Below are 24,099 nucleotides of genomic sequence, written 5' to 3' on the forward strand. Positions count from 1 at the left end.
ATTAGGGTGTACTTGAATAACAGTGGTCTCAGGCTCTCCACTACTGATGAAAGAATTCATTTTGAAGATGCTCTCCAGCTGGGTATGGATATAAGGGAGTATTGTGCTGCCCTTAGTACTGAAGAGGGTAGAAAGATGGTTGAAGCAGTAAGATCCCTGAACATTTCTTATGATGATTATTTGATGGGTTTAGCTGCTGAAAGGGAAGTTAGAGAAGCTGCTGATGCTGAACTTGCTGAACGATCAAGGCTTCAGGATATTGAAGACAGATTGGCTGCTGACAAAAAGCAACAGGCTGAGTCCCTCAAACTAGCCAGAGCCATTGTCAAAGAACAGGATAAGGTTTTTGATAAGATAGAAGCTGCTGAGAAAGTACCTACCACTGCTCCTGTAGTACCTGATCACAATATTGAGTTTCCTGATACTTATTATAAGAGCAGGTATGGTAATGTGATGAATAGAAGATCTAATCCCTGCAGAATTATCAAGGTAAACAGAGGGACAAAAAGGGCTTTCAATGTTATCAGGGATAACAATGTTCAAGAAAGGATTAGTTTTGATGACTTAAGAACTCTTGGATTCAGTGAATGGATAGAAATCTTGGAGTATTTCATTGGTAAACGTGAGAGTGCTATCAAGAGTGCTCTTAAGACTGAACTCCAACAGCTGTTCAAGAAGGCAACTAAGTTTGGGAATGCACCAGTAGTTGATGTTGATGAATTTCTTGCTCAAAAGCCTAAAGGGAAGCAACCTACTGGTGAAGGACCAACTGGGAGAAGCCGAATTGTTCTACCTCCTTTCATCCCTGTTTTTGACCCTGCTGAATTACCTCTCCTGTTCCCTGAAGCCTGGAAGATTAAACGAGAGGAGCTATCTGATGAAGAAAGAGAAAGAGAAAGGGATAAAGATAGATAGTCTCCTATGTGCTTAACTTGTATCTTTTGTAATTTACTTTTTATTACAAATTATCTTGTAATTATTGTATATATCTGATGTAATGTAAGTAAAGTGAGTTTATCTTCAAAATCATATCAAATTATAAGATATAGATAACTCATCAAAAGATCCCAAAACAAATTTAAAGGGACGAATTTACTGTCTACTCTCACTAGGTCCCTAAGTGCTGGCTTTAGTGTTTTATCTTCAAGTCATAGGTTTTGTCATCATCAAATAGGGGGAGATTGTTGAGTCCCCAAAATAATTAAGGATTTAATTATGACAAAACAATAATTATTTGCACTAAAGTGTTATGTGCAGCCAGCGCAAGTTTGTTTATGTATAGTCAGCTAATATAGCTGTGTCGAGTGTTTAGTATGCTGCTTAGTCTATCAGCACAAGGTAGAAATGTATTCTTCGAATCAGCACAGGATGTGCACCCAGCAAATCAAGAATATCAAGTGACTCAGCATATGAAGGACCAGTAAGTCTGGATATCAGCATAAAAACACAAGACAGCCATGCTCCATTACAAGCATGGTAGTTTCCCAGAGTGGTCTACATCAACGCACTATTCAACAGAAGTCGAAGACAAAGTTGAACAGAAAAGGACAGGAGTCGGCGGCTGACAAGTGACCTTACAAGACCACGTGGGAATGCAGAAGTGGAACGCGTGTGCAGACATGTGTTATACTTTATTCATACCTAGGGAACACAACATTCCATTTGTTTAAATCAAATGGTAGTGCCAAACCGAATTGGTGTGTTCCTGCAAATAGCTACCTAAGAGGAAAGAAGGAGAGCACGCCTTCTGACACAATTGTCCCCACAAGTACAAGGCATCCAATGTACTAGTGGACAATAGATTAATTACACGGTTAATAGAACTACTATATATATTGTTGTATCCACTATTGTAAAAGCTAGTGGTGTGGGTTTATCTGTTAGAGTCCAAACCGTGTAATAGCTTTAGTTTATCTCTTAGTACTTCCACAATACTTGGCAATATGACCACTACCTTGGCACCGATGGCAAATTAGCTTGCCACATTCACCAAAATGATGCTTGTGGCATTTGTTGCAAAAAGGTCGTGTCCCGGCGTAACTTTTCTTGCCGACGGGGGTGAGAGGTTCCTTGGAAAAGTTGTTGTTGTAGTTACTCGATTGGGGGGCTTCCCATTTTCTTTTGTTGTCACCCGACTCATCCTCGGCTTTAGGTGCCGGCACTTCAATCTCGTCTACCGTTTCGATCAATTGACGGGCCATATTCAGGGCCTCTTGGTGATTACTGGGTTTGGATGACATTACTCCTTGTTTGATGCTCTTGGGAAGACCATCCATGTAAAGTTCAACCCTTAGAGGTTCGGGGGTCACGAGGTTTGGGCACATCAAGGATAGCTCAGAAAATCGTTGATTATATGCCTTTAGGTCATTCCCGACCGCTTTTAAAGTTCTTAGTTCGTGTTCGAGCTTACGGGTCTCTTCGCGCGGGAAGTATTCGGTGATCATCTTTTTCTTTAAGTCGGCCCATGAGAGAGTGTGAGCTTCATCGATACCCACCGACAGCACATACGTATTCCACCATGTGAGGGCGATACCGGCAAAAGTGTGGGTGGAATATTTGACTTTGTCTTGGTCCCGACAACCGCTTATGCTAAAAACGGCTTCTGTTTGCTCAAACCATCGGGTGAGCACAACCGGTCCTCCGGTCCCATCGAAGGTGTGAGGTTTGCACCCCATGAAAGTTTTGTAGGAGCAACCCTCGTTTGAATTACCGGTTCCATGGTTGTTGTGGTTGTGGTTGTTATTGATGTCGGAGGAGATACTAGCCATAGCCGCACCTATGGCGGTGGCTATCATACGTTGGAGGGCTTGTTCGGGAGTTTCGGGAGGAGCGCGTCGACGAGCCATTGTTCCTTCATGACACAAGAATATCGTTGGTTAGTATTCTAAATAATACTAACCGCGATATGGAATAAAGATAAAGAGAAAATTATCCTTGACTCGCCTTAAATTCTTTATGTCATAATGTCGGAACGTCCATGTGAATCACCGTAATATAATCCCGGAAATTATATTACCCTGATTCTCATGTGCATTTAACATTACTTCATAAAGTCAAGGTGGCGCGTCAACAAAATTTATTAACGTAAGATCAAGATCGAATACGAGTTAGATATGATAGAAGAGTTCGAGTATAAATGCACAAATAGTCAAGTAATTCCTACTTCAGTCTATATGCCGGTTGTAGTCTAGATTCACCTATGTACCCTATGACTCGGGGTGGACACAAATGAACTCTAAATCCCTACAACCAAGGCTCTGATACCACTTGTAGCGACCCCGACAAATCGTCAAGTGACGGCGTCGACTACGTAGGTCCCATTACCTGGCCATAAGTCTTTAAAACAGACGTTTGACCCAAAATATGTCGCATCCATTCAAGTGTAAAGATTGTTTCAAAGTTTACAAAGATAATTGACCACAAGTTAAGTTACAACGTTATAAGTACAAATGAAAACTATGCGACACAGTTTAAATAAGTTCAAAAGATGCTCCAAAATGCATGTATACTCGACATCCAAGCAAGTATCAAAAGAGTGCGGAAGCATGTATCACAAACATTCAAAACCTGAGAAAACATAGAAGAATCTGTCAACGAAAACGTTGGTGAAATCATAGGTTTAGTAAGTATTAAACGTTGTTTTTGAACCACAAGATTTTGTATTTCCATAACGTAGATTATCCAAATCATTTGCATTCCAAAAGTGTTGTTATACGCGAGCACTCAATTATCAAAACTTAACCAACGTTACCCCATCACACAGTGCTAGAACCCACACTAAAACACAAAAATATATTTCATCCGCATAACGGTAGCGAACCGTCCGAATGAGGGTTTGTTAAACCCGTATGGCCACACAATATAAGTTCTCGCTTACACCCTGCAAGTGTAACTAATGATAATCGAATTGAGGCATTTTTGTTCTAACTCGCACGTGGAATGTTTGTTTTCACACTTGTGTTCAAAACATAAAAGTAAGTAGTACAAGATGTAACAAAGTATATGTTTTCTCAGCCCACGATTTAAAAGTATAAAAGTTGTTGAAAAAGTGGGACTATGATCTCACCTTGAGCGCAAGAGTTAATAAAGTACTTCGACGAGTAAACGTGCAAAGAACAATGCTAGTCTCGACCTAAACAATTAGGTTGTATCAATAACGATAGTCACGAAAGGTCAAAGTTGTTCAATTAGTCCTATGGCTCGTTACGACTCGATTATGTAGCATGTGAAATCAAATTGTCAAGTTTCATGCAAGGTACAAGTATATAAACAAGTTAGGAGGGTTGCATAATCATTTGGTTAAGTTTGACAAAAAGTCAAACTTTGATCGGTCAAAGTCAACAAAAGTCAACACGTTCGGGTCGGGTCCCGGACAAATTTTCTATGCTAATTATTCATATACAAGTATATTAAAACAAGTTTCATGTGAATCGGAGGTCCGTAGGTCATCAAACATTTCACGTGAAATGGGACGAGGAGGTCAGAATCTGACCAGGCACATCTGCGCGCCGCGCGGGGATGGGGCGCGCCGCGCCACCATCTGTGCAGGTCTGTTTCTGTTTTTCCCAAGTATGCACGAGCTAAAAACCAAATAACCACATTTTATGATCCGTAAACAATTAGAACATGTATCTTATATCATCGGAAAGGTAATTTGACGAGGAAAACACCTAGACACATTTCATCAAGCAATTCAACACTTACAATAACCCAAAACCGCATTAAACGTTCATAATCAAAGTTTCAAGTTCTAAAAACGCATTTCATGATTCGGGCAACCAATTTACATGTATGATATGCCGTTTCGAAGGTAATCAAACACACATTGCAACTAAACACTTATCAACAACAATTCATAGCATTTGATGCACCAAAAGTTCATATAAAGCTTATCAAACCCTAATCCAAAATCACCAAAATCACTAATCAAGTTTATGAAGTTTTACAAATCAACCTACACATCAAATTGAAGCTAGTGACACTAGGAACACATCTAATACTTGCACTTTAACATATTAACAACATTTAAGCATCCAAATCATAAATCAAACACACCAAACTTTCAAGTTCATGCTAGTTATCAAAAATAACGAAATCGAACATATAAATCATATATTCATGTTAGACTTGAGCCATAGACACTAATTAACAACTTTATAAGTTAAAAACATCAAGAACACAAAAATCTAGTGATTTTAGAAAGTTACCCAAACGAGATGAGGTTGGTATGAAATCGAAGAGGAAGATGCAAGGATTCCAAATATGTAATTTGTTTGGATTGAAGCTTGATCGATTTAAAATGGATGATGATTTCTTGTTTGAAGATTTGAGAGAATTCTTGAAAGTGTTAAAAGAAAATGAAAATGAAAATGGAAAGGAATGGGGAGGTGGGTGTTGACTAGTCAAAAGCTAGTCACATCTTTGCTCCCTTGGCGAAACTAGTCCCTCGAGTTTGTTGTCGGGTGCGGGAATTAACCAAACGAAATATTTTAAAACGTTAGAGTAAACGAGTGATGTTATAATTAAATAACGAGAATATTATGAACGTTAGTTAACGAAAGATGCCAAATTAAATGACGAAAGATATTATTTAAAAAAAAAGACGGTGTTAAAATAAATTTAACGGAAAAACGCGGGATGTTACATTATCCACACCTCAAAAGAAATTTCGTCCCGAAATTTAGTTGGAAGTAATAGTCGATGTCTCTTACTCGAGACCTAGTGTAGTAACTCTACGAATGATTGAAGGTACTTTCCTGGACATTCCACGAATCCGGATAGTCAGGGTGTTACGTTGTATTAGGGCTTGGTTTCACGATCCACAAGTTCAGCCGGTTTTTCCTATGAGGAGGAGTTTGTCATCAATAGTTGGTGCATCTAGAAGGATTGCACGTTCCTGTTCCGCAGGACACGTTTCTAAATTTGTTACACGAAATGTAGGGTAAACGGAAACTTAATTGAGTCGGAAGTTCTAAACGGTAGGAAGCGGTTCCAATACGCCCCAAGGTTTCAAAAGGTTCGATATTGCGGATATAGCCTTTCTCGATTTCCCAAAATGGATTACACCTTTCCAAGGTGCGGTTTCTCAATATTATGCGGTTACACACTGGGATTTGTGAGGTTTTCATCTAAGTTTGGTATGACTCTTTTGGGCGACTACGGGTCGTCTCGAGCCCTTCTCGGACTTGGATTATCTCAATTGTTGTTTCTTGGATGAGTTAAGATTCGGTGTTTTGTTTGTCACATGCTTTGGTTCAACGAATAGGGGTATGACATTAGCGGTCATATAGGGTTTCGGAAAGTGCGTGTGAACACACGAGTGGTAACTACTGTTGTAAGAGGGATCTACTAAAAGCGACCATGCAAGTTTGAAACATGTCTTTCGAAGACGTAAATCGTTCGTTTGTTCGGTTCGTCTGTTTGTGGGTGGTACGCGGTACTCATGTCTAAGCGGGTCTCCAAGGTTTCTTGTAAAACTAGAGGTGAAACGAGTATTTCGATACAGGATAAATGACGAAGATACACCGTGTTGGAATAGAATTTCTTAAGATATGTTTGAACAAGTCAGTTAGGGTTCAAAAAATGTTCGTTAGGACTATTCACCCTCGTGGCGAATACTAATGTAATATGAGGAGTTTCTCTATCCATGGAGAAATGTTACAAGGAGTTTCCTTAACGGAAATGCGAGCGATGAGGATAGGAGTGAAATGAGGACTTAGAATAGGATGAGTTTGCATCTCGAGGTTGCCATAACGTGCCTCTAGTTGTCAAAAGTTGAAGTCTGAAAGAGAAACGAGATAGTACACGTAGTTGTATAGTTCGGGGTTGAATAATAGTTGGCCGATTATCAGAAACACAAGGGCGTTAAGTCAAAGAAGAGTGAAGTATCGTTGGATTGTGTGTTATCTTAATTTCCAGTAATATCAGACGGTAACGGTGAAATAACAGAGGTATGTAGTGTGGTACGTGATGACGAGAATATTGATCGGATCTACAGTTTAGTATTCGAATTCTTCGTGCAAAATAACGAATTTTAGTTATGTTGATTTTTGAGTCGAGAGAGTATGCCTTTCGGCGTTCAAGTAGAAATATTTCCATGTTTGAGTTCCATCTGTTGCTATACGATTTTTAACTAGAAATGTTGGTGTGAAGAATCAGGCTCAAGGTGCGAACACGGAGAGGTTTAAAGTTTTCCTTAGTGAGTTAACGAGTTTAAAAGTCGTGTAACACGAGAAAAGTCAGAAATGAATCTTCGGTAAGAACCGGTGAGATCTAAGAATTTTTTTTTTTTTTTTTTTTTTTTTTTTTACGAATACAAGTCTGAGTTGGGAGAGTTCCCTGATTACATGTGGCTTGATTTCGAGATTGATTGTAATGCCTTGACCATTAACATCATAGTCTAGAAAATTGAACTTAGTTGAATAAGTTAAAATGTCATCTATAAATACGATAACAGATTTGTCTAGATAAGTTTGCATACGTGGTTTAGGAGGTTCATGAATACGGACGGAGTCCTAAATAAATCGACGGTACTAAGAGAGACTTACAACTAACGTTGCGAGTTCGGAAGATGGCTTAGGAGACATCGTCTCCCTTAACCCCCAATTGATAACCGGAACGGAGGTTGATTTGGAACATGCGTGATTCATGCAAATAATCATGAGGTCATGGATGCGAAGGGGAGGGTATCGGTTTTCAACCGAAAATTTCTTAGTTCACAATAATCTATACATAAATGTAGGGCAACAATATCTCCTTAATGAATAGGTTTTGAGTTCCTTAGTTCTATAGGTGTCGAGTCCAATTTCTTAATGCATATCCTCCGATAGAATTTATAGGTACACAATATTTTTCCGTTGGTCACTTAAATCGTCTAAGTAGTATCTAGGGGAAAAAGTGGAATGTAAAGAGCACGAGTCAAAGACTTGGTTAATAAACATCTAGCGGTAATCGAATCGAATAAGTATGAAATATACGGTTTGTTGTGAAGAAACGTACCCGTGACTAGTCCATCATCGTCTCGGGCATCCTAGGTGTCGATGTTGTAAGTTCAACGGCGCGCGTTGGTTTTTGCTTTATTCTTTGGGCATTCATTCCTAAAATGACCCGATTGGCCACATTTGTAGCAAATACTCGGCTTTGGTGCGTCGGGCCCCTTTTGAGTGACGGGGGCGGTACTTCCACAATACTTGGCAATATGACCACTACCTTGGCACCGATGGCAAATTAGCTTGCCACATTCACTAAAATGATGCTTGTGGCATTTGTTGCAAAAAGGTCGTGTCCCGGCGTAACTTTTCTTGCCGACGGGGGTGAGAGGTTCCTTGGAAAAGTTGTTGTTGTAGTTACTCGATTGGGGGGCTTCCCATTTTCTTTTGTTGTCACCCGACTCATCCTCGGCTTTAGGTGCCGGCACTTCAATCTCGTCTACCGTTTCGATCAATTGACGGGCCATATTCAGGGCCTCTTGGTGATTACTGGGTTTGGATGACATTACTCCTTGTTTGATGCTCTTGGGAAGACCATCCATGTAAAGTTCAACCCTTAGAGGTTCGGGGGTCACGAGGTTTGGGCACATCAAGGATAGCTCAGAAAATCGTTGATTATATGCCTTTAGGTCATTCCCGACCGCTTTTAAAGTTCTTAGTTCGTGTTCGAGCTTACGGGTCTCTTCGCGCGGGAAGTATTCGGTGATCATCTTTTTCTTTAAGTCGGCCCATGAGAGAGTGTGAGCTTCATCGATACCCACCGACAGCACATACGTATTCCACCATGTGAGGGCGATACCGGCAAAAGTGTGGGTGGAATATTTGACTTTGTCTTGGTCCCGACAACCGCTTATGCTAAAAACGGCTTCTGTTTGCTCAAACCATCGGGTGAGCACAACCGGTCCTCCGGTCCCATCGAAGGTGTGAGGTTTGCACCCCATGAAAGTTTTGTAGGAGCAACCCTCGTTTGAATTACCGGTTCCATGGTTGTTGTGGTTGTGGTTGTTATTGATGTCGGAGGAGATACTAGCCATAGCCGCACCTATGGCGGTGGCTATCATACGTTGGAGGGCTTGTTCGGGAGTTTCGGGAGGAGCGCGTCGACGAGCCATTGTTCCTTCATGACACAAGAATATCGTTGGTTAGTATTCTAAATAATACTAACCGCGATATGGAATAAAGATAAAGAGAAAATTATCCTTGACTCGCCTTAAATTCTTTATGTCATAATGTCGGAACGTCCATGTGAATCACCGTAATATAATCCCGGAAATTATATTACCCTGATTCTCATGTGCATTTAACATTACTTCATAAAGTCAAGGTGGCGCGTCAACAAAATTTATTAACGTAAGATCAAGATCGAATACGAGTTAGATATGATAGAAGAGTTCGAGTATAAATGCACAAATAGTCAAGTAATTCCTACTTCAGTCTATATGCCGGTTGTAGTCTAGATTCACCTATGTACCCTATGACTCGGGGTGGACACAAATGAACTCTAAATCCCTACAACCAAGGCTCTGATACCACTTGTAGCGACCCCGACAAATCGTCAAGTGACGGCGTCGACTACGTAGGTCCCATTACCTGGCCATAAGTCTTTAAAACAGACGTTTGACCCAAAATATGTCGCATCCATTCAAGTGTAAAGATTGTTTCAAAGTTTACAAAGATAATTGACCACAAGTTAAGTTACAACGTTATAAGTACAAATGAAAACTATGCGACACAGTTTAAATAAGTTCAAAAGATGCTCCAAAATGCATGTATACTCGACATCCAAGCAAGTATCAAAAGAGTGCGGAAGCATGTATCACAAACATTCAAAACCTGAGAAAACATAGAAGAATCTGTCAACGAAAACGTTGGTGAAATCATAGGTTTAGTAAGTATTAAACGTTGTTTTTGAACCACAAGATTTTGTATTTCCATAACGTAGATTATCCAAATCATTTGCATTCCAAAAGTGTTGTTATACGCGAGCACTCAATTATCAAAACTTAACCAACGTTACCCCATCACACAGTGCTAGAACCCACACTAAAACACAAAAATATATTTCATCCGCATAACGGTAGCGAACCGTCCGAATGAGGGTTTGTTAAACCCGTATGGCCACACAATATAAGTTCTCGCTTACACCCTGCAAGTGTAACTAATGATAATCGAATTGAGGCATTTTTGTTCTAACTCGCACGTGGAATGTTTGTTTTCACACTTGTGTTCAAAACATAAAAGTAAGTAGTACAAGATGTAACAAAGTATATGTTTTCTCAGCCCACGATTTAAAAGTATAAAAGTTGTTGAAAAAGTGGGACTATGATCTCACCTTGAGCGCAAGAGTTAATAAAGTACTTCGACGAGTAAACGTGCAAAGAACAATGCTAGTCTCGACCTAAACAATTAGGTTGTATCAATAACGATAGTCACGAAAGGTCAAAGTTGTTCAATTAGTCCTATGGCTCGTTACGACTCGATTATGTAGCATGTGAAATCAAATTGTCAAGTTTCATGCAAGGTACAAGTATATAAACAAGTTAGGAGGGTTGCATAATCATTTGGTTAAGTTTGACAAAAAGTCAAACTTTGATCGGTCAAAGTCAACAAAAGTCAACACGTTCGGGTCGGGTCCCGGACAAATTTTCTATGCTAATTATTCATATACAAGTATATTAAAACAAGTTTCATGTGAATCGGAGGTCCGTAGGTCATCAAACATTTCACGTGAAATGGGACGAGGAGGTCAGAATCTGACCAGGCACATCTGCGCGCCGCGCGGGGATGGGGCGCGCCGCGCCACCATCTGTGCAGGTCTGTTTCTGTTTTTCCCAAGTATGCACGAGCTAAAAACCAAATAACCACATTTTATGATCCGTAAACAATTAGAACATGTATCTTATATCATCGGAAAGGTAATTTGACGAGGAAAACACCTAGACACATTTCATCAAGCAATTCAACACTTACAATAACCCAAAACCGCATTAAACGTTCATAATCAAAGTTTCAAGTTCTAAAAACGCATTTCATGATTCGGGCAACCAATTTACATGTATGATATGCCGTTTCGAAGGTAATCAAACACACATTGCAACTAAACACTTATCAACAACAATTCATAGCATTTGATGCACCAAAAGTTCATATAAAGCTTATCAAACCCTAATCCAAAATCACCAAAATCACTAATCAAGTTTATGAAGTTTTACAAATCAACCTACACATCAAATTGAAGCTAGTGACACTAGGAACACATCTAATACTTGCACTTTAACATATTAACAACATTTAAGCATCCAAATCATAAATCAAACACACCAAACTTTCAAGTTCATGCTAGTTATCAAAAATAACGAAATCGAACATATAAATCATATATTCATGTTAGACTTGAGCCATAGACACTAATTAACAACTTTATAAGTTAAAAACATCAAGAACACAAAAATCTAGTGATTTTAGAAAGTTACCCAAACGAGATGAGGTTGGTATGAAATCGAAGAGGAAGATGCAAGGATTCCAAATATGTAATTTGTTTGGATTGAAGCTTGATCGATTTAAAATGGATGATGATTTCTTGTTTGAAGATTTGAGAGAATTCTTGAAAGTGTTAAAAGAAAATGAAAATGAAAATGGAAAGGAATGGGGAGGTGGGTGTTGACTAGTCAAAAGCTAGTCACATCTTTGCTCCCTTGGCGAAACTAGTCCCTCGAGTTTGTTGTCGGGTGCGGGAATTAACCAAACGAAATATTTTAAAACGTTAGAGTAAACGAGTGATGTTATAATTAAATAACGAGAATATTATGAACGTTAGTTAACGAAAGATGCCAAATTAAATGACGAAAGATATTATTTAAAAAAAAGACGGTGTTAAAATAAATTTAACGGAAAAACGCGGGATGTTACATTATTTACTACAGAATACTAAACGTGTTTAACTGACTAGTTAATTAAGAAAAGAATTGTATTCACCCCCCCTCTACAATACTCCTGTTGTTATTAAGGGACCAACAATCTTCCTCATCAATCATCGAACTTTGAAATTCCTAAAATATCATCATAAATATCCTCAATATTTCTGAAGATATCTTCATAAATATTCTCGTTCGATATTAATTATCTCTTTGTGCTATCAGTATTACATCATATAGAAACTGTTAGTTTCTATATTCTGTAAACTTTCGAGCTTAAAATATGAATATTATTGAAGTAATGTTGGGAGCTGAAGCATGAGTTAGTATAATATAATGACACTTGATCAACGTGATTATATTATAGTAAGTCATGCTGAGTTTCTAAATGGAATGTGATGATTCACAGATCATAACGTCATCATGTGCTATGTTACACGACTCTTACGTTCTGTCTAATCTATAAACATATCAAGAACATATTTTTCTTGATAGTCCTATCTTTCCTTAAATTCTGGTAATTTGACAAGTTAAATTGTACTATTACCGTTTCTTTCTTAGGACATTAACACTGTTCAATTCTAAAACTTATATCTGCGAATTCTGGACCATTACAAGAGATGCCCAATCGCAGGAAGAAGAAACGAAGGGACATAGCTCCGAAATAGAAATTGGAGTATAAATCGCAGCAAATAGGGGGAGTATTAACTGGGGATGACAATGATTATAGAAAACTGAAGCAAGGACATCGAAATATAAGGGCAGATATAAAATCCAACAACAACGCAGAAATTACAAACTGTGGATATTAATACGAATAGCAATATAAAGATACGGTAGAATTAAGAATAGTATCACCCCAAGGAAAAGGTAGGAGTAAACAGATATGTTTTGGAAAGATTGAAAAAAAGGATGACAGAAATGATAATTAGGAAAATATCAAGAATTAGAACCGGATTAATCATTTCACAATCTTTTGGATGTATAGATTAAGAAAGAAAGTATAGGAATGATGAAAATAATAGGATGGAAAAAGTTTGATTTATAATGGAAATATCAGACAGAATAATCGAGGCGGATCATCGTATTTAATTATAGAGATCTTAATTTCATTATTCGCTGAAGAATCAAATCTTTTAGATTTCGAAGATTTCCTCTAAATCCCTTGAATTCCAGAATTTAACCCTCTACGTCAAAAGTTAAGACGCACCTTATTTTCTAAATTTTGCCGTGACTACGTCAAAAGTTAAATCTCTATCTCAATCTGTTGTGACAACTACATTTGTACGCTTCATCTAATCGAATCGTTTTATCTATATTAGTCAATAATGATAAAACTCCATTTATCAATTCATATTTGTCATGAAAACATTTTTATTGATAGCCATGACGACCTCGATCAAATTTCGGGATGAAATTTCTTTAACGGGTAGGTACTGTGATGACCCGGAAATTTCCGATCAAATTTAGACTTTAATCTTTATATGATTTCGACACGATAAGCAAAGTGTATTAAACTGAGTCTCATAATGTTTGAACTATTTCCATGAATGCTTTTGACTTTGACTATGCCCGACGGTTCACGAACAACTGTTTGTATATATATATATATATATATATATATATATATATATATATATAATTAAATAAATAAAAGTATGTAGATTAAATATAAAAAAAATAAAGTACAATAGATCCGTAAGATTTATTATGAAAAATAATATACAAAATAATAAATGGTTATTAAAATAAAGCTACACATAAAAATGTATGAATTCTATAAATAACTATTATGATATATATATTGGATTACATATAAAAGATATAAATATTATATGTATTATAGATATAATTATGATACGTAATTCATAATATGTTACAAGTTATAATACAAATTGTTATTGATATTATTACATTCATTAGTATTATTAACATTAGTATTAATATTAATATTAACATCAGTATTATTAATATTATTGTTTCTAATATGAATTTCGTTACATGTGATTTGTTGTATCTTAATTAATACTTGTATTATTATTAAATATTATTATTATCTCTATCAAAATATTTATCATTAATAATAATATAATTATCATTTTTACATAACATTATTATTATTATTACTTTGTCATAATTCTTATTCATATTAGTATTATTATTATTATGATAGTTATTGTTGTTGTTATGTATTAATAATTATTGTTATTAATTCAAGTATTATTGTTATTGTTATTATTATTAGTCTTTATCAATAATATCAATATTATTATTAGTATTATTAATATTAATAGTATATATATAATCATATTAGTTAATGACCAAAAAAAAAATAAGAATTTGGATATATATGTACATAGATATATATATAACCAAATTATAAAATACATATATATATATATATATATATATATATATATATATATATATATATATATATGTCAATACATAAAATACAGAATTATATATATATATACATACCTATACAGGTATAAATGTATATATATATATATATATACGGATTTGTGTATAAATGAGTGAAATTTCATACATATTCCGTTTCCAATTGTTTTCCAACTATTGTTGATTGGTTTTCCAGTATAGAATTCGTACAAATCAGTGTTATATCATGAACAAATCCAAGAGAGTTGTTAGCAGTCAAATCCATTCCTTGTCTGTTCTTAATTTCTTTCTGATTAAACACAGAACAAACGAAACCAAACTGAAACAAACAATTTCTTTGAGTTACTAACAAATTCATCCAATACCGTATCACCCTTATCAATTACAATCACTGGAAAATTGTTTAAAATATCACATTAAACAGAAAAAGCAGATAAAACCTCGACTGCCCCTGTTCGTGTCTCCTTTTTATTCTTAATCCAAACTCGAACCAAATTTCTAAAACTAAGAATGTAGTTTCATTAGGATTCTTCCACACAAACTATCTGGAAAAGCTCAGGTCTCAATTCTTCTTATCAGGGTTCAATTTTCGATACAAAGTTTATGATTCAAAAAGTCAACAATCGTTCTTCAAGAAAATTCAAAATTTCTGTTGGGTTTTAAGTACAATTGATGGATTAGGAAGTTTATAGTACGTATTTAACAAGTATTTCATGTTTAAACAAATGTCCAAAACGTTTTAGAAATTGAAATCATATTTTTTTTTTTAAAACAAGGCAGCGATAGCAGCAGGAGCTGTGTAATATATTTATATTTTTTTCCGTTTCCGTTTTCCATTAATTCCCAACAATTAACTTAATCGATTATATATCACACCCACATCAGTTCTAAAACTCATCTTTATGTTCTTTTGACTACTCCTGGTCAATGTGAGGTTTGGAAGAAGAAGGAGGAAAAGAAAGCAGTGGAGTTACGGTTTATAAAATTTTCAGTTTAGAATCATATCATAAAAACTGAAATGGATGGAGGGTTATGAGTGTTTGCGTTATTTGTGAGGTCGTGGGTTCGAGCCACGCAAGGGCTGTTTTTCTGTTTGGAATTTTTTTTTTTGAGGTAGTCTATATTTATTTAATTATTATTATTATTCTTATTACTCATTAATATTAATTATTATTACTATTATTATTATCATAAATATGATTATATTTGCTATAATTATTATTGTTATCATTATTTTTGTTATTGTTATTGTTAGTACTAATTATTATTGTTATAGTTGTTATTATTACTAAAGTTATTATAACTACTTAGTATTATTATTATTATTAAGTATTATGATTATTATTATTATTATTATGATTATTATTATTATTATGATTATTATTATTATTATTATTATTATTATTATTATTATTATTATTATTATTATTATTATTATTATTATTATTATTATTATTATCATTATTAGGAACATCATAAAACTTTCATTATAAACATTATAATTAGTGACAAAATAATGCAACTTATTATTATTTTTGTAAATATTAGTAATTGTACCATTTTTAGTACTATTATTATTATTATGAATATGTTTAGGATTATTATTATTGTTATAAAACAATACAAGTTATTATTACTCTCGCTAATATTAGTATAAATATCAATTTCGTAATTATTAGTTTTACTATTATTATTATTATTATTAGCATATGTATCAATTTTAACAACATCGTTATTTATATTAGTATTATCAATATTAAGAAAGTTATTATTATTAGTAAATCATTATTATCAAAACTATCATTTTCGTTACAAATAAATATTTTGTACCTAAAATATACTTAAAACATATATTATAATCAGATCAATAGTTTATATATCACTTACCAATTATAATAACATTAATTATATAAATAATTATATATATAACGAATTAAGAATATTTTCATATAATACTAACTATATATATATATAGAGAGATATATATTAATATAACGAAATATATAAATATTAAATATTTAAAATATATACACAAACTAAATAAGTATAATATATAATTCAAGTTATAATATATAAACTTGTTTGAATACGATTATACATTTTAATATTTATACAAATGATATAGGTTCGTGAATCCGAGGCCAACCCTGCATTGTTCAGTTTGTCTAATGTTGTCATATGTATTTTTACTACAAAATACATTAGGTGAATTTTCATTTGCCTTTTTACCCTTTATATTCTTGGGCTGAGAATACATGCGCAATTTTTATAAATGTTTTACGAAATAGACACAAGTAATCGAAACTACATTATATGGTTGAATTATCGAAATCGAATATGCCCCTTTTTATTAAGTCTGGTAATCTAAGAATTAGGGAAGAGACACCCTAATTGACGCGAATCCTAAAGATAGATCTATGGGCCTGACGAACCCCATCCAAAGTACCGGATGCTTTAGTACTTCGATTTTGTTTTATATCATGTCCGAAGGGTTTTCCCGGAATGATAGGGGATATTCTTATATATGCATCTTGTTAATATCGGTTACCAGGTGTTTACCATATGAATGATTTTTATCTCTATGTATGGGATGTGTATTGAAATATGAAATCTTGTGGTCTATTAAAATATTGAAATGATTGTTATGATAAACTAATGAACTCACCAACCTTTTGGTTGACACTTTAAAGCATGTTTATTCTCAGGTATGAAAGAAATCTTCCGCTGTGCATTTGCTCATTTTCAAGATATTATTTGGAGTCATTAATGACATATTTCAAAAGACGTTGCATTCGAGTCGTTGAGTTCATCAAAATTATTATTAAGTCAATTATATTTGGTTGTATTATGAATTGGTATGCATGTCGTCAACTTTTAATGAAATGAAAGTTTGTCTTTTAAAAACGAATGCAATGTTTGTAAAATGTATCATATAGAGGTCAAGTACCTCGCGATGAAATCAACTATTGTGATTCGTTTGTAATCGATGTGGACTTCGTCCGGATGGATTAGGACGGGGCATCACAATTCTGTCCACTTTGCCAATGTAGATTTAGCTTATCGTAAATTCCAATGTAGATCGTGATGTCTTTACACATCTTACTCTACTTTCTCGTTAATTGATCTTGTCGACGAGGCGCGGTAACCAAACTGTTGTAGTCCTCTAGGACGGTGGACCAAAAAGTGCCGGTAGTTTGCGAGTTTCCGATAATGTTATTTAGAGAAGCTCGGGCCCAACACTCGGCTAAAATTCGGCTTTCTTCATCGGGCCACATAACTTTTGCCCGTTTTCCTTTTTCACGCGACTCGGGTGTTTGTGTTTCTTCAACTTCTTCGTTTACAAGTTGTGTTTCTTCAACCGCATCAACTTCGGGCTGTGAACCTTCAGAAGGAGGATTAACATGTTGTTGATACATGGTTTGGTTCAGAAGGAGGATCAACTTCGGGCTGTGTACCTTTATATATATATATATATATATATATATATATATTAATCTCGTCATAAAACGTCTTAATTTAAAATAAAATATTTTGGTAAACAACGAGTCACTGATTTATAGAAGCAAATGACCACGACGCTCAAATTTTATAAGATACATTTTTACAAAATAATTTATTGATGAATAAATCAAACTATTACTAAAGGTACACGTCGCGTAACGTAAAAGGCTAGTTTTCTAAACGTACGAAAGTGCGCTCGAAAAACCGAAAGTGGTACATGAGTCGTGAGACCACGACCATGTCATTTTTGTAAAAATTATATTTTTACCATGAGCATAAATATAATATAATATTTAATTAATTCAAAAGATTAAATAAAATATATAATTGTGTCGGCAACATGAATCAACGAATGTGAGCTGAAATTAAGACTCATGCACTTGCATGAGAATCCTCTCACAAACTCATGCAAGTGCATGAGGGGGTTAGGTGGTGAAACAATCCTTTAAATATCGAATTCTGGCATTCTGGTTCACTTACTTCTTTCGTTCTCTATATCTCTCAATGTATATATATATATATATATTATTATTATTATTATTATTAAGATTAATATTATTATTATTAATCTTATTATTAGTAGTATTAGGAGCGATATTATTAGTATTATACATAAAATACTACGACGAGGTTCTGCTCGCGTGTTTTCAAAACAAGTTTTTCGAGAGGGATAGAGCTAAGGAAATTATGGGTTATAGCTATGGAGGTTATGGGTATGGATCAGGGGTATAGCTGCAATATTGAATCTCAATATTGATACGTGAGTACTCGTAAATTAATTTTTACATATTAATAGTGTATCCCTTACTAGTGCTCGAGAAAATAGGATTATGCATGCTTGTACTTTTGATATTGCCCTTAGATAGGTTATGTTGAATCTTGAATTAGTTATACCTGCGGTTGAGATAAGATATAAGATATGCATGTCGTTGGAAAGATAGCGAAAAATTAAGAACTTTTCATTTAGAACTCGAATGATTTCGATGAACAGATTAGAAATTATAGTCAATTGAATTTTAGTATTATTGTTAAAATGATTATTATTACTATCGTCGTTATTATCGTCGTTACTTTATTTTATCTATTAGTTATTATTATTATTATGATTAATAACATTATCATTTTTAATATAAGTATAATTATTAAAAGAATTGTTATTGTTATTATTATTATTATTATTATTATTATTATTATCATTATTAATAATATCATCATAATTAATATTTTTACTAATATTATCATTAAAATAGTTATTAGTATTATCATTAAAGTTATTATAATAATTATTATTATTAGTATGATTATCATTAAAAATTGATATTAGTATCATCTAACTATTATGACTAATATTATCATCATTATTATGAATGCGGTATAAAGACGACTAAAAGATATTTTACAAATTGATTAGGAAATTATGAGTATAAGTATCATAATGAAATTAAAATATTATAAGATATTGATTTAGATAAAATTATCGTTCTTATTATTTTTACTATTATTATTAAAAGTATCGTTAGTATTAAAACTATCATTTTAACAAAAATTATCATTTTAATAGAAATGTCATTGTTACTGTAAAATATCATTATTATTATCATTTTTAAATAGAATTATTATCATTTTAAAAATAATATTAAAAAGTATCATAAATATTAAAGTTATCATAATTAGAATTATCGTTTTACCATAATGTCATCTTAGTAATTATAAATATTGATATTTTTATGATAATAATTATTATTACAAAATAATATAACTTTTACTTACTATTATTATAGACATTATTTTATCAAATAAATATATAATACAAAAAATATAATTATCTTAATAAGATTTATCATAATATTTTTATGAACTTTATAAATTTTATTACTTAATATATATAAAAGTATATTTTTTTATATAAAGTTTTATTTATTAATAAATGAATTATATTATTTACTTTAATAAATCTTCTAAAAATATTTAAAAATATAAAACGACGATATTTAAACTATATAATAATCATGTATAAATTTTGGAAATCATTTTTAGTCAAATTGACTTTTGTTGACTTTTGCATACTAGACTCGAGCATTAGGATTGTGGTACACTATGACCTGACCTAATTTATTAGACAAATATTGACCAACATACAAATATATATATTTAATTTAGGTTCGTGAATCCGAGGCCAACCTTGCACTTGTTCAATGATGTTATATGTATTTTTACAACGAAATACAGTATGGTGAGTTTCATTACTCCCTTTTTTAAATGCTTTTGCAATATATATTTTTGGGACTGAGAATACATGCGCTTTTATAAATGCTTTACAGAATATACACAAGTAATCGAAACTACATTATATGGTTGAATTATCGAAATCGAATATGCCCTTTTTATTAAGTCTGGTAATCTAAGAATTAGGGAACAGACACCCTAATTGACGCGAATCCTAAAGATAGATCTATTGGGCCCAACAAGCCCCATCCAAAGTACCGGATGCTTTAGTACTTCGAAATTTATATCATGTTCGAAGGAGGATCCCGGAATGATGGGGATATTCATATATGCATCTTGTGAATGTCGGTTACCAGGTGTTCAATCCATATGAATGATTTTTGTCTCTATGCATGGGACGTATATTATGAGAACTGGAAATGAAATTCTTGTGGTCTATTAAAATGATGAAAATAAATGTTTATGATAAGCTAATGAACTCACCAACCTTTGGGTTGACACTTTAAAGCATGTTTATTCTCAGGTGTTAAGGAAATCTTTCGCTGTGCATTTGCTCATTTTAAAGATATTACTTGGAGTCATTCATGGCATATTTCAAAAGACGTTGCATTCAAGTCATTGAGTTCAGTAGAGATTATTATTAAGTAAATGACAGATTAGGTCATTTATAGTTGGACATTATGAAATGGTATGCATGCCTGTTAATTTTTCGATGTAAAAAGAGTTTATCTTTTAAAAACGAATGCAATGTCTAAAAAATGTATCATATAGAGGTCAAATACCTCGCGATGTAATCAACTATTGAGAATCATTTATAATGTATATGAACGGGTCCTTTCAGTTGGTATCAGAGCGGTGGTCTTAGCGAACCAGGTCTGCATTAGTGTGTCTAATTGATAAGTCGTTAGGATGCATTAGTGAGTCTGGACTTCGACCGTGTCTGCATGTCAAGAGTTTTGCTTATCATTTTATGTCGGAAATCATCTACTTATCATCCGTAGAAAATTACCTGCTTATCAGTCTTAAGTCTAGACACATCTTGCTGCATTGATTGCATGAATAGTGTACAGACAAAATTCATATCTTAGCATATCTGCTAAATCATATCTTATCGTATCTGTTACTTTAAACTTTACCTGACATATCCCGCAAATTCCTCCGTAATCTACAAAATCTTTTTGATCTATATATATATATATATATATATATATATATATATATATATATATATATATATATATATATATATATATATATATATATATATATATATATATATATCCTATGTAAATAGAATACCACCCGATAGCCTGAAAATCATTTTATATCGAAAAATCCTTTATCCAATCGTACGAAATGGAATTTGTCATCAGTTCAAGTCACTCGAATTTCGAAATGGAATCCCATTCAAGCTCCGAAAGCAGTGTGACTGGAATGGATCAGCCAATCAGTCATCATCTATTCTGGATGAATTGGGGATGGGTTCGTAACCTCCTCAATTATTGGAGACAATAAGAAGGTGATCCTTTCCATCCACCACATTGCCCTCTTGACGAAGAACCTGAAGCACTTACCGGCAAACCTGTCCAAAACACCATTTTCTTTCTCATTTCCAGAGTATCTCGTCCCGATTATATATTACATCAAATTTTAGATTTTATTTATCCGCTCGTCCGAACCGACCATCACCCCGGTGTAATAGAAGAAGTCAACGAGCTTCGCGCTCGGGTAGTGGCTTTGGAGAATATGGTGCAAAGGTTACAAACACCAGCAGCAGCAGCACCAGCAGCATAACCAGTATCACCATTAACAAACGCCAACAGTACCATCACCACCACAACAGCAACATCCACATCCCACACCTTAACATCACAATCGATACCTCGAGCATCAATGTCATACACACCATAAATACCAAGGAGTACCAACAACAATAACCGATGAAGTATTGATTCATAAATTCATTAGAGAAATGCCCTGCGACGATTATGTAATCTCTAAAGTCTTAGAGATTATCTATTCTAACCCAAACCAGAAATCAGATGAGTAAACCAAAATGATAAGAGGAAGAGTAGAAACTCTGGCAAGAATGGTGCGTGATTTACAAACTAGACTTGTTTTATCAATAGTATCAACAGTACCGATAGCATCACCAGCACCGTCAGTACTATCATCATCATCAGCACTAGCAACACTTATAACATCACAAGCTCTGATAGTTCAAGAATCACCGTGGACATCATCACTATCAACAACACATATATTGTATCAACGAGTTATGAAGTATTAACCCATTCCTCTGAAGAATTTATATGTATATCTTATAAATACAAATTTTGAAACCATAATAAATATTTCTGTACTAAGCTATTATGTGTGAATCTTAACTACTCGGTTGATTCATATTATTAATATGCAATGATGTATATCCTTAGTCTGCAACTTAATCATCGTTAACTACAATCTCTGTTTCAATTCAATGAATTCCATTTCATAATAAATCAAGTGTATTATTCTAATATATGTTTGATATTACACCTTCATGATCGATGTACTCGAAACTTTTCAAACAAGATCATTCGTACCTTGCGAAGTTTACAAGAATTCCACGAACACTAACACCATTCACCGAATAAATATCAATAAAAATGAATAATGAAGTAATGATTCATTATTTCATTTACGTTGAAGAAATAATACGCGAATATTACGTAATTTCTAAAGTTTTAGGAATTATTCAATTCTAGTTTCAACCGTAAATCGAATGAGTTTAATTTAATATTAACTCATTAAATCTATGTTACATCTGAAGAAAATATACACATATATATTTTAATAAAGACTGTAATAAAATTCTTTTGTACAAAATATTAATGGTAAAAAATTTTTTTAACTGGTAGGTAATACCCGAGAAATATATATATATATTCACAATTATTATGTTATATTCTTCGAATCTGATTAAGTAAATTATCAACTATACTTCCTACTTTCACAATAATATACATTCTTTCATAGCAATCAAAACAACAATACTCATTCAAACCCAATTACATATTCTGATTTTGAAACCTCAGAATTCAATACAAAATATAACCAGTACCATCACTTTTAGATTCTTACATCTTTCAAAGGTATACTTTGACTTCAAAACTGTGTTAGAACATCAAATGTATATTAACAATTACAATCTGTGTTCAAACCCTTCGAAAATTTCTGAAGACACTTCAAATAATGAGCAATCGAGATGATGATGATTCAACCACATATTACCCACAGTTATGTACTTAAAAAGCTCTCTCGAACCCAAAGTCATGATTCAACACAGATCTGTGTCAGATCCTTTAGCAATTATTAGCAAAAATAACTTTGCAATTCCTTTTTAAAGTAGCAAATTCTATCACAGCTCCAGCAAGTCAACTTCAACTTTTCGTTCAAAACAACCTTATTATCACCTTGATTTATATGTATGCTCTTTTATTGTTACCGGGGAACCTTTTATATTCCACCATATTACCATCAGCGTTTAATCATCTAAAAAATACAATTCTCCTGAAACTACCTCGGATTGATAACCGATGATTCAGATATCGTAGCATTAAATGCAGAGGAAACAGAAAAATTATAGATGGTCTAAACGGCCAAACGTTTGATGATAAAGAAAGGAGTGTTAGGAACGCGCGATAGAAAATTGAGTACTGAAAAACCGATTGAGCAAACCATGAGGGAGACCAAGACCAAATATAAAGACCATACCATATACTCAAAGAAACCAGGTAATTCTGGATCTGGTGAAACCTTCAACGAATATCTAGCTCCGTACTCATGTTAAAATCTTGCAGAAAATCTTTCTTCATCAATCATCAAACTTAGAAATTCCAAAATATCATCATAAATATCTTCGATATTTCTGAGGATATTTTCATAAATATTCTCGTCCGAAATTATTCATCTCTTCGTGCTATCTATATTACATCATAAAGGAAACTACTTTAGTTTCTAAATTTCTTTAAAATCCGAGTTTAAATAGTGAATGTTTTTGAAGTAGCGTTGAAACTGATGCATGA

Source organism: Rutidosis leptorrhynchoides, chromosome 4 (assembly GCF_046630445.1).
Source record: "Rutidosis leptorrhynchoides isolate AG116_Rl617_1_P2 chromosome 4, CSIRO_AGI_Rlap_v1, whole genome shotgun sequence".
Classification (NCBI taxonomy): domain Eukaryota; kingdom Viridiplantae; phylum Streptophyta; class Magnoliopsida; order Asterales; family Asteraceae; genus Rutidosis; species Rutidosis leptorrhynchoides.